We start from the raw sequence: 11121 nt of genomic DNA, 5'->3' as shown, positions 1-11121 counted from the left end.
AGGAGGATGAACTGGCTACCACTCCTTCTCTAACTTCTGTATTAATGACGCCCTCTCTACATCTAAAAGTCAAAAACATGTTTCTATTATCAGATTTTCCTTCCCAGATCAAATCAAGACTTTGCAACTCGGGTTAGACTTTTCATTTACTGTCTAAACATAGAGTGAAAACATATTCACTCAAGGCACAGTCTCAGATATTAAGCATGCCTGCTCCTGAGTGGGTTTACTTTGTCGTTGATAGTAGATGGATATCATGTAATATTAATGGCAGATTTCGCAGAGAGTTTGTTGCTTGTTTCTGCAGAGTGCTCTCTCTGCAGTGGGAAGGAGAACATCTACAGCATGACAAATAAGAAACATTTTTCATTCATACATTAACTGCACCTTGTATGACAAGAAAAGACCAGTTTGATGATTTTTGTCATCCTTTTTCTAGCAGCATTTCTACAAGCCCTTTATATTACTAACTAACTAACCATAGTTGTGCAGTTTCTTTAAAATACCCTATGCTCTTGTATTTCAATTTAAATAGTCAAAATGACATTAATAATACAAAATGAGCCATGTGATTTTTTTTATTAGTACCACCGTTAGTGTTTATAAAAATAAACCCTGCGAAATGTCTTCCCTTCTACGAGATTTGATCTCGTAAGCACCTTTTACCTTCAATTTCCATTTGGAATTAATTTAAATTAAACAGCAAGCAAAAACAGTGTGTTCATTTTGTGAGTGCTATGCTATAGTACTTCACAGAATGTGAACAGACACTCAAAGCTTTTCTGATCAAATCAACACTGGTTCTAAAAATGGCAGTCATACAGTAGCATGTTGTGTACTTTCATAAAAAAGAAATGATCATGTTTGTATGGATTGACTGAGTGGTGAAGGAAGGACATGTAGAGGCAGAAATAATCTTAACCCAGGGTATGTTTATTTCTAGAAGACACCAGATAAACAAAAGCAGTTCAAGCTGGTTTTGGTATGAGGTGGTGGAAAAAACAGATGTATAAAAATGAAAAAAACAACAACAAAAACAATAAAAATGTGTCGAAACAAAATAAGGAAACTCATCAGTGAACTAAAAGGAAACCTAAGCCAGACCCATGGCTAGGGGCTGCTAGCACATGCTGCTTGTAGCACGTCTGCACCTGAACTTTGCAAACTTCAAAATCACCCCGAGGAGCTTCTATCCCTGCCATTTATATACAGAGAACCCTTCCTCTCCAGACAAACCAAAGTCAGATTGCAATCGATTAAGTAATCTAAATAACCTTTCTAATTAAATCAACATGGATAATGTCTACATGTTATTCTAAGTGTCCAAACATATGACACATTGACAAACTTATTGTTTGGGGTACTTTGAAAGACTAATCCTCAAAACAGTGAATAATCCTCCTCCAACCCACCTGCTACAGTCAGAGTTCCCCCTATACTATAAAGCCCTTCGGAGCCTCCCACTTCCTGTTTGGTGGTTTGGATTCTTGACCAACAGGTGATATGAAATGGAGCACATGGACTAAAACAAACATTAAGTAAATGTAGCATAAAGATCTGACTACAATGCAAATGAGAGTGATGCAATGGTAAATTAGCCTAACTACACACTTAGAGCAAACTCCATAGTGCCGGCTTGATGGAATAAACCAAAGAAATTGACAATGTAGCGTATGTTTGGCCTGATTGCAACCTACTCTCTAGAGAGCACAGGCTAGCGCTGTGACAATGTTACTTGAGTGTTTGAAATATGCTTTCCAACAATTGTGTTTTTGTAGTTTAGCATTTTGGGGCCATATTTACATATTGGTATACACACAGTATATGTGTTTATAAGTCCTGACTTCATCAAATATGAAATAGACAGCAAATATTTCAGTAGTCTGTTTATGGCAACGGCACAAAAGTAGGAAAATAACTTACCAAGGATACTTAACTGTACATTCATTTGATGTGACCACATAGAACCCAAAATAACACACAAAATACAAGGAGGTTTAATTCTAAAATAATGAGCTTTTAAAGGGGTATCCCCAAACTTTAGTTTGACACTTCCATAAATCTGTATCCATATGTATCTCTGGATACGTTATCTGGATGATGGAAAACACATGTTAATGCAGGTGTAAATGCCCTCAGAACGCATTGTGATTGGATGCGATCGGATTGGCCAGACCAGATTTGGAGGCTCGCATTGTGATCAGATCTCAGCCAGGGGTAAACGCAATCTGTACAGCATGACCACATTCATAAGAAAAATAAGCAAGTTGAAAGGTCACCTGATCCTGCCTCTTCCTGCAAGCTAATGCGAGCTCCGTAAAAGCTACAAGTAGTAGCTTGAAGTCTTCCCATGCATTAAGTGACCAAGTCTGCCACGCTAATTTGCATATTGCAATCCGATCATAATACTGGCACAACTGAGAAAACGACACATTTTAATACCAGGTGTAAAGTCCCATGGATCAGATATTATTATCCAGAAATTGTATCTAGATACAGATCACATGTGTAAATGTGGCCTGTGTCTCTAGTATGGGTCAAGTTCCAAAACACTGGATCTTACATATCATTATATCTTTCATTACACCCTTCCTGTTTGTCTTTCAAACTCCACACCCACAGTTTGAGACGCAGGCGTTTGTAGTCTTCCAACCCCACAAATTACTCAGCAAATACAGGACTATTTAATACAGGAAATGACAACCTTGCAGAGGACCAGACTGTCATGCCCAGCAAACATCAGACCTACCAATGTCCTGTCAACAAAATGTAATCAGGTTTAGGAAATTAGATTACAGGCTACACTTTACATATCTGATTTGATTATTTCAACAGAAGTGCTAGATGCGGTGACAGAAGATAATTCAGTTAATGGCATCTCCTCTTCAAAAATATGCCTATAAATAGCCAGAGCGTATGTTAATTAAACTTATGCCAGGACAACTGTATATTAAATAAGCCATTATACTTGGGGGCAGCCTGATGCATCAGAACATTATACTGATACGTCAATAAAAACTGGAAAAAGCAATGATACTGCACAGGGTTTTGAAAGGAGGTCAGCAGCAGGTGTGAGATTATACATGTCATATTATGTTATAATATATTTAGACTTATAATATATGTATGTGTCAACAAAAATCATTTTAGAGGAGCAGTGTATTACTGTGGAGAAAATATTTTTGTACATGCTCTGAAATGCTTTTTAAAATTTCCTTTTTATGATCATGATGGAAAACAATCTTTCAACATATGTTTACGTGGTATATTTAAGTTAACTCTTGTGCATCTACCTTGGAATGTAATAAAATAATCGAAAAAAAGACACTGCCAACTTTGAGAATAAAATTTGAAAGACATGATGAATGGGTGAACTCAGTGTAAACCATCAGATGTTTGAACTGTACTATATCTGACCAGGCTATACAAACGCTGGATCCATTGAACTGAATTGCGGTTGTACATACAGCTGCATTTTCAGCTCTTCACCCTTTTATCAATCAACAGATTTATGGTTAAAACAGCTACGTTGACAAAAATGTATTATTATGCTTTTTTGCTTGAAATGTGTTTGTAAGATCACTTAAACCGTAGTTGACGAATTGGTCTAAATTAAAAGTTGAATGTCACGTTTTCCATTATTCTGAGCACATGAAGACTACCATGTGATGCAGTTCAAAGCTCCAGAACTGTTGCTTTCAAGGTCGAGAATGAACTGTTGAGCTAAAACATTAAGTCAACATGAATGAGTTGTCCTAGAAGGTCCTCAGAGTTATTTGAAACATCATCAGTCCATAACTGCAAACTGAAAGCAATTAAAACAATTACCTTGATTTGTCAACTGCTGTTTCCAAGTTAATAAATGAACTGCCAATTACAATATAGCTGTCATCGCATTCTTGATGATCTCTTATTTGATTGTAGACTTGTTTGAGTTCAAGATTTCCTACACTTTGTTTGGTTTCATATGACATGAAAACTAAACATATCTGTGGCTTGTTTGGTGCTCTCACCCTATATATACTGTAGCTTTATCCAGTGGTTTACTTGTTTCCTGCCTGGCTTGATTTAGATAGAAGCTAAGCTTACCTGAGTTCAAGACATGAATAATCCAGCTGCAGTGTACTCCATTAAAAATTTAAAGATTTAGAAATGTAACATTTGTGATTTTGCCCTCACTGCCTCGCACCGCTATCTCAGCCCCGCCTTTGATTAGGCAGAGCACGCTGAGATTGAGAGCCAGTTCGGTGCATCGGTTTATGGAATAATTAGGATCAGACACCATTTTGCCGACTACTTACACACCTGCTCCGTCGATGGCCCCTAAAAGGCTTGCTGTGTAATGTCCCAGCGGTCGACTGCTTCCTCTCCCTCTTTGCTTTTCTCTTTTTGTTTAGTCACCCCCATTTCTCAGAGATGTATGACATGTACAAGCAAGCGGAAAGCAGAGATCAAGCTCTCCAATGAAACAAAAAGAGGGCAGAAAGAAAGCAGAGGGCATTAGCTTTTTTTCCTCCTCCTTCCATCTCTCTAGATAGTGGAGATAGTGGTGAAAAAAAATTCTGTAGCCTACCTCAGGCAATGGTATGATGCAATGAATGCTTACATGTACCCACACACACACACACACACACACACACACACACACGCACACGCACACGTACAAGAGGGTCTCAGGAGGAAGGCCACTGATCACCAGACAGCGCATCCCACTGATGCCTGGTTAACCCTGATCCCTCTGTGTTTACCTGGCTCGGTGTTTGAATGTGTGTGTGTGTGTGTGCATGTTTCGTTCTGGAGGACTGCCTCTGTCTCTGGGCGGGCTTAGTGTGTGTGCGAGTGTGTGTGTGTGTGTGTGTGTGTGTGTGAGCAAGCATGTGTGTGGGCGTGTTGTTTTGCAGGAAACTGTGGGACCTGAGATTTCTCCAGTTAGATGTTCTTTTTAGCTGATGAAAAATCACAGGGTTTGTGTATGTGTATGTGTATGTGTGTCTTTGTACATGGATGCAACTGTTTGTGTATGTTGCATAAAGTTCTATTCACACATTCTCTCCACACCTTGTCTATAATTTACTTTATACCTTTAAGTGGGAAATTAAAGTCCTTTTACCAATCTTAACACGTTGAATATATTTGGTCGAGACAGATATACTCTCTGTTATGATATGTTGCATTTTTGAAATAAAAGTGATGATACATAAAAAAGTTTTATGAGATCTTGTCATCTTCAACAATGATGCTGATCGAAATCAATACAGTAGATCAATTAAGATAACATTTGGGTTGAAGAAACACATTAAAATTTAAATAGTAAATGGTCAACCAAACAAGATCATTTGTAATTTTTGACATCATTGTTTTTCTGGCAACCAATGACTGATTACCCATTGTGATTGTTGAATGTCTTTAATGGCTTAAGGACTATTATAAGCTTCAACTTTGGACTGAAATCAATTTATTTCAATAGAATTGCTGTGATTATTGGATTCTTGCCACTCAGGCAAAGTAAATCTATGCAGAGCTTTCATGTAGAGTTCAAGTTTGCTGAACTTTAGACACGCAAACTCACACTGCCAACCTAACAAATTTCGAACCATCTTGTCAGCGCTGACCTTTGAGGGAATTAGAACAGCAGACATTTTGACTTGTCATAGCAGGAGAAGCACAGGTGTTACTAATAACATTAACAATGGCTCTGTTCTATTCAAGTGTCTCAGTTAGCCATGACAGTGTGACAGTGAGACAGCGCGCACAATACCAGGACCCTGTAAACTGAAGCTGCTAAATGGAACACAGCCATCATCCATTTTATTATTTACGCCTTGCTTTTCCTACTGTGACATGTCAAAATGCCTTTTGTGAAAACCACCTCTGGATAGTCCAAAAAGGAGGAATCATTTCAGCTGTTTTACACAATCCAATCTTTTAGAACTCTTCTCCGCTGGAGAATAAACTGCTCCGCAAAGGAAATGTGGCATGTTTTGTAGTCATTCATGACTCATCATCAGACAAGAGTGAATTAATGTTGTAAACATACTGTCCAGTAAATGAATGAGAGCTACATCAAGCTTTTGGCAATTCCCACATAGCAAACACGTGCAAATACATTTTGATGTGCCACTTTCAGTCAGTTTCTATTACCAAGCCACAAAATGTGAATATTAAGAATAAACTTAAAACTCCACAGTTGTAAGGAACCAAGTAGGTGCCACAGAGAAAAAAAAAACACTGTGCAAAATGTATTTGTGCACTCAAATTAATGATTTATGCACACAGTTTTCAGGTTACACAGGTCACTCAATAATTTTGATATTTTTATTTTTAATGGGCAGTATCCATTTCACAACAGAGCCCCAGGAAATGCAATAAGAAATTACTGCTAACCTATTTACAAGCAAGAACCTTTCCAGGGGCTCAGGAACCCTTACAGGCACTCAAGAACATTACCCGTGTTTTGAGTACTGAAACCAGAAACTACATTTCAGCCAAAGTTCTTGGTGCCAAAAAAGTCCCTGTTCTGGGGGTAATACTTTCCAATGGCCCGAGAGCTATTGAGCAAAGTTTACAGTGCTGAACACTGATTGGTCAAACACAAAACTTGTAGCTGCTACAACTTGTGTACAGCGTCGTTCCTGCAGTAAAAAAAAAAAAGAAAAAAGCCATGGTTGCTCCTGGTATCATTTTAAACACAATTCTGTGTATGGATTAAAAAAAAAGTTCTGGTCCCCCAAAGAAAAAAACAACAGCATTTGAGGGCTTTTCCAGAACAAACCGGCTGTCCTGATCACTGGAAGCCTTCCTGTGGCTCACAGCAGCCTATTTACAGAAGACATCAGTCTCAGTGTATAGGAAGACACAACTTGCTCAGTTCTTTATTGTAAGTGAGTAGGTGGGGACAATGTGACTTGCCAGACACTGGAAGAGCTGCAGGCAGGCTTGTTTAGTAATCTTTGAAAGGAAACTCACAGTGGGAGGCGCGATATAATTATATTTGTATGATTTCAGACTCTGTATATTTAGAAAATTGTTCAAAATTGTTGTAAAATTATCAGCCCGAGTAAAGAATAACTACAAAGCTGAAAAAAAAAGCTTTCTTAGCAGATTTTGACATAAATTTGGTTATTTCTAACTTCGGCCTTGTGTTGGTCATGAGCCCCTTCAGCTCTTTTGAACAAGTAAACACCCAGCTGAAAAACTCTGGTCCTCCCAAAGGCTCTGCCACTTTGCTTCCTCAGGCTGCTTCTTCTGTCAGTTTAATTTTTTTTGTGTTTCACTGGCAAGAGTGCAGCGGTTTAGAGCTATGTTTCTTCAACAATTCCACATTTTGAGTAGCTTCAAGCCGTACATTTTAAAGTGAGGCAGCCCTCTCTGTGATTTTGTTATGGGACCTCCTTTGTGCCTTGAGCTCATGGGTAATGATACTCAGGGTCATGTAGATTAAATACATCGAAGGCAACACATAGAATAAGCCGATTCTCCTGCTGATTGGCTCATCTGTCTTATACTATCAACACTAATTTGATGAAGGAAATTATTCACATAAACCTGTTTTCCCATCTTATAGAAATAATAGCCCCAAACATCACGGCTTAGTCAACACTATGGAGGTAGAAGAAATGTAATATCATATCATGTATCTCAGTAAACTAAAATAGGCCCACAAATAGAAAAGGGATACTTGTTCCTTTCAGCTTCCACACTTAATTAGCTTCAAAACAGCACATTAGTCCAGTGACGACAATAGGACTCATTCCAGACAATATGCCAACTGAGTAGAGCCATATTTTCTTCACATTACACTGGCTCATAATTACGATTAGAGGAATGTGTCCCTATGTTAGCTTTTGATTATTTTCTGGTTGTCCTTCTTTACGCTCCCCCCCCCCCCTCCAAACTGAACTTTGGTGATCTCACTTCCTAAATGTCATGGCGGCACTGCGCAGCCTCACAGTCTGAGGCTAGAGAGCATCATCCGCCAGCAGGCAGAGCAGAGAGACAGACAGGCAATTAGGCTGGCAGGTGGACAGACAGGCAGAGGGAAAAGAACACAGGCCTTGTGGTCCACAGGCGATGAATATGATATCCATGATCGCTCTTTAATCTCTGCTGAGCGAAAACCAACACACACACTCAGACGCACACATATACTCACAGACATACACACACACACACACACACACCAACACATACTGACACACATAGACAAAGTAGGTGTGTGGTGGCAGCTTGCTCCTGTCAGTCTAGTTAAACTGCAGTCAGGCCAGTGTCACCCTGAGAAACAATGAGCTCTTTTCCTCCTGTGTGACTGTGACAACCTCAGACAGCTTACATACACACTGACACACACACACACACACACACACACACACACACACACACACACACACACACACACACACACACAAACACACACACTGTGGTTGGCAAAAGAGCAATGTGGTCTTGAGAAAGGGAGAGGAAAATGGAGATTTGAGTGTGCGACAGAATCTATATATATGAGAGAGAGAGTGAGAGAGAGAGAGAGAGAGAGAGAGAGAGAGAGAGAGAGAGAGAGAGAGTAGATGTGGCTTGTCCCCTGCGTCCTGCATCCGAGAGAAGTCCTTTTGGCCTGTCATTCACCGTCAGCTTGTATTAGAGGCTGAAGGAAACCCCTGGGAGAGAGGAACAGCAGAAGAGAGACAGGGAGGAAAACTGCAGAAATGACAAGGGGGGGGGAAGGAAAAAGGAAGACAGACAGTAAGAAAGAAATAGGAAGATAGGACGAGAGAAACAATGATACAGAACAAGAAAGGGACAGGCAGAAAAATAAAAAAAGAAGTAGAAAGCAATGAATAAAGAAAAGAGAAGAAGTGTGAAAGAGAGAAGAAAAATAAAAGGAACAAGAGGAAGAGTGTGAAAACAAAGGAGGATGAGCAGGAGCACAAGTTGAGGAGAAATGTGATGACTAATGACAAACTTTAAACATACAAAATATAGAAAACTCCTCATAAAGAAAAATTGTCAAGTCTCTGTAAAAATCAAAATGATTTAAAAAGCGTTTTTTAAGTTGGTGTGTAGGATCGTGTTTTGTCCATTTAATCTTTCACCTTTCTGTTTGTCCATTACATTTGTCAAAGGTCCAGTGCATTGATCAAGATGCATCACTGTGATATTAAAGTTCTCCTCCACTCAAAAAATGTGTTTTTCTTCTTATTCCTTATTCCTTCAGTTTCACTGTGCAGACTGACGTATGTGCACAGTTTTCATATCCATGTGTTGAAGAGGAAAGTTTCTCTGTGCTCACCTTGAATTCGATTTTAAGGCATGTATCTACGAGCATGATTTGTGACATCACAACTAATTTGGAACCAGTTGTGGTCCAGTATGCAACTTGCATAAGTGTGATGTGGAAACTTGAAGCCTCCAGTGCACAAACACTGAGAATAGCATTTAAACTTGAAATGAGAAGTATTTTCATATGGATTCTTAAGATGTATTAACTAGGTAATTAGGAAAAACATATCAGACACAATAACTATTCAAAGTGCAGTATGTCTGTATTAACGTAGTATAATATATAAATAAAATATAATTTTGGTCTGTGACATAAGAATTTCTTGCACTTTTTGACTGATCTTAATGATCCCCTCCAGACATGGTTAAGACACATACAATTTCTGTATGATATGGTTTTTCAACAAAGAAAAAAAAAGGCAATTAGCTAGTTAGAAAATTCTTAAAATGACATCTAGTCCTTCCCTCGTTGAAAAATCCAAAATCTGTGAAACTGCAAATATTTTTTCACTTCAAAAGTTTCACTGCTGGACTCATGATGTCTCCTATTTCACTGAAAAGTCCATTCTCAGTCAATGCGCACTGGAAGCCACACTGTAGTTGTGCAAGTTGCATATTCGGTTCACGTCCTAAACTTTACTCTTCCACACATGAATGTGAAAACAGCCTCCTAGATACATTGTTATTATAAAAAATATTGATTATTGCCGCTTTAACAAAGCTTTATAAATAAAAGGAAATGTCATCTTGATCTCTTCTCCCCCCCCCCCCCCCGGTGCACTGTTCCACTGTCATTGCTGTTTTACGTCACAACCGTATTCATTGAGGATTATTCTCTTAAATGAAGTCTGCAGAGTTGTAGAAAGTGCACGAAAGCTTTAAAGAGTCAACCAGAGAGCCCTCGAGCACTTACCAATTTCTTGAACTCTTGCAGACTTAATTGTATGTGAGTGCGTAAGGGGGGAGATTGGATCGGGAACGCAAGTGTAAGGCTGGGTCTGATGAAATATGCTATTGAGTTATATTGTGGAAAGTATATGATCCCGCCTTTGTGGAGCTTAGTCAAGCACTAAAATTCAGAATATTGAGCCCTCTGCCCTACATTTTGACCATTCTTCTTTAAATCTGTCTCTAACAAGTTCCAAAACTTGGAAGTACAATGGTGAATCACTGGAGTACTCTTTTTAAAACACCTGTCATGTCTGTGTGTCCCTGTTGGTTTGTATCCCAGTGGCGCTCATTTGGCACACTTTCTGCATTGTTGCACCCTCTCCTCATGGTGCCTTTTACATCTGCCATGATATTAAGGATGCTGTACTTAACATGAAATTTTTAATCATTATGCCTAGTCCATCTTTGTTGACTCTCATCTCCAGTTTTAGTTAATCCCACTGCATACTTTTAGATTTTACATAACTCAAGGAGGCATTTACACATCCTAGAGAGGTTTTATCTCTACACCTAATAGTTTAACAAGGCAGTCTAGTGCTTAAGTGATGGTGATGGTGATAATGTTGACTCGTAAATGACATCAATAGTGTGGACTGCACATTCGTGTGCTTATCTTACATGCCTTTTGGTGCTGCTGCTGCTCTTTAGGTTCACCTGTAAGATGCTAAGAAGATGCTACTGTATGTTTGGTGTTTGGGTGGGTGAGTGAGAGAGAAAAGAGAGAGAGAGAGAGAGAGAGAGAGAGAGAGAGAGAGAGAGAGAGAGAAATGAGGAAAGAAAAAGCAAAGAGAACAAGTGTGTAGGCCTATGTAGGAAGGAAGGGAATGAGACAGGCAACTGCAGATAGATAGACAGAAGGAGGGGGAGTCAGAGATGAAGAGAGAGAGAGAGAGAGAG

This window comes from Thunnus thynnus, chromosome 5 (genome assembly GCF_963924715.1).
Source record: "Thunnus thynnus chromosome 5, fThuThy2.1, whole genome shotgun sequence".
In the NCBI taxonomy this organism is placed as follows: Eukaryota; Metazoa; Chordata; class Actinopteri; order Scombriformes; family Scombridae; genus Thunnus; species Thunnus thynnus.
This window is presented reverse-complemented; position numbering follows the sequence as displayed.